The sequence below is a fragment of the Myotis davidii genome, unplaced genomic scaffold, assembly GCF_000327345.1.
Source record: "Myotis davidii unplaced genomic scaffold, ASM32734v1 scaffold67, whole genome shotgun sequence".
Lineage (NCBI taxonomy): Eukaryota > Metazoa > Chordata > Mammalia > Chiroptera > Vespertilionidae > Myotis > Myotis davidii.
This window is the reverse complement of record NW_006298521.1, coordinates 1,418,604-1,420,832: the sequence shown is the minus strand read 5'-3', so window position 1 is coordinate 1,420,832 and position 2,229 is coordinate 1,418,604. Positions and strand designations below refer to the sequence as shown.

The 2,229-nt window shown below is 60.7% G+C and overlaps 1 protein-coding gene across 1 annotated transcript in view; it reads right to left on the bottom strand.

Moving 5' to 3' along the window:
• The window catches only part of PHF21B (PHD finger protein 21B), a 79,890-nt gene that overhangs the window by 26,924 nt on the left and 50,737 nt on the right, over positions 1-2,229 (bottom strand). The window lies entirely within an intron of this gene.

The following is a 2,229-nucleotide window of genomic DNA, read 5'->3' as shown; positions in this document are numbered from 1 at the left end:
AGCTGTGACCCAGGCTCAGACTGGCTCCCGTACAAGCAGGGTAGCCTGGTTCTATCCCTCTCTCGCCCAAAGAACTTTGGGGACTCACTGTCCCACGTGAGCTGCCCCGCTCCTGGTCCCCTCTGAGCCTGGAGCCCAGGCGTCCTGCTCCAGCTGGAGCCTGGACACAGCCACGCCTTTGTTCCCACCTAGGTTTTATCTGTTGTTGCTGTGGGTCTGCGGATGGGGACACCCAAGAGTAATCCTGATGGCATGTACGTGGATGAATTCCAAGAAGGGCGTGACTTCCTTATTCCTGAGAGGTCCTCTAGCTGCAGAGCGAATGGACAGGGAGGAGCCCATCTAGGGGCAGGGAAACCCAGCCGGGGAGAGACGGGCCTTGGCAGCAGGGCTGGTGTGGAGGGGCAGCATCTGAGCACACAGGCGTGGCCCAGAGGCGGCCGGGCTGGGGATGCGGTCAGGGCCTCCCCAGCTGGCCCTGCTCTGGCTGGCTCTGTGCAGGGCACACGGTGGTCCGAGGGTGGCCAGCTCGGTCAGATGACGCCCGAGGCCAGGACAACGGGTGGCCTCGGGCACTTAACCGGGACTGCGCGTGCACAGGTTCGAAGGCGCCACGGCTGCTCCGAGCGCTCTTTAAAAAGAAACCTTGACAGGATTTTTATGCCGAGACCCGCTGTAATTGCAAGTTCTATTGAAGCTATTACGTGTATTTATGATAATTATGTAGTTAGATGTAATTATACTAATTGTATAAATGCGCAATAATCTACTAAGATAACTTTGAGAGAACAAAGAATCTACCCAGAAAGCCCTCCTGAAGGTTAAGAGTGTGCAAGACCCACGGGGGACAGAGGGGTGCTCGTGGGAGCCTGGCTCCCAGCCAGACCCAGAGCTCATGGTGCAGCAGGTGCTGGGAGTGCTCACCCGTTGCCATGGGAGCGAAATGCCTGTCTGTCAAGACAAAATTGGGCCTGGGGCCACCGAGGAGCCTTGGTTTCAGGTCCGCCCGGATGAGTCCCGCAGGCTTTGTGGACATGCAGGCCAACGATCATGTCCCTCTCTTGCTCAAAGCTATGCCATGGCTCCCTAGTACCCAGGAATGAAGTTCCACCATGGCAGCGGGCATCAGGGCTCCAGGGTGGGGCTCTGGTCCACTGAGCCGGGCTGCGGAACCATCCGTGCAGGGGGCACACACCGGCTGCCTCCCGCGGGCATGCGGAGCCCTCCCACCTCCATGCGGTTGCCCAGGCAGCACCCTCTCCCTGCTCGCCCTCCCTCTTGCCTCCCGCCCCTCTGTAGAGACCCTGCCCGTTCCTCCCGGCCTTGCTGGTCACGCCCCGCGTGCGCCCAGTCCTCGGGTCCTCCCCGGTGGAAGCCGGCCCTCTCCCTGCACCTCAGAGTCTGAATGGGTCACTCTCCGGTGACGCCTGGCATCTGTTAACCCAAGTCCCGAGGCCGTGCCTGTCTGCCGGCAGGTGAGTGTCCCTGGGGCCAGGACACGTCCGCCCTTGACCGCCCCCCCCACCCCCGTCAGCACAGAGCCTGGCGTGAGTCATGCTCCCGAATAACTGATCGCACTGGGATGACTTCTCACAATAAAGACATTGGTAACAAGAATCCTAAGGCGCTGTGGGAGCCCAAGGGCCTCTTCTACCCGCTGGGCGGGGTGGTCAGGGGAGGCTGCCTGGCGGAGGCAGTGTCTGAAGGCACCGTGAGATAAATGGGAGCTCGGCAGGGACAGAAAGGGGCCAGGCGGGCAAGGCACGTGGGAAAGGCCCAGGAGCGAGCAGCAGCACAAGGGCCCTTACCTGCTGTGACCCAGAGCCGCTGCCTCTCCCGCCTCCATCGGTGCAGGTGGCATTGGGAGGGGCAGTGAGAGCCCGTCCTCCTTCCTCCTTCCGCAGGGGTTGGGGGGGGGGGGGGCTATGTACAATTTCTGGAAAGTTCTATGGGCACCTTTAGGAGACATCAGCACTTCCCGCACCAGCCTTGGGCAGTGGTTGATGTCCCAGGCATTCAAGAGTCCTGTTCTGCCCGCCTTCAGGCACTCATGATTGGTCACGGGCAGAGAGACGAGCCATGATTGGTCACAGCATAGAGAAGGGCCGTGATTGGTCACAGCAGAGAGAGCCGTGATTGATCATAGGCATAGAGAAGAGCCGTGATTGGTCACAGCAGAGAGAGCCGTGATTGGTCACGGGCAGAGAGACGAGCCGTGATTGGTCACAG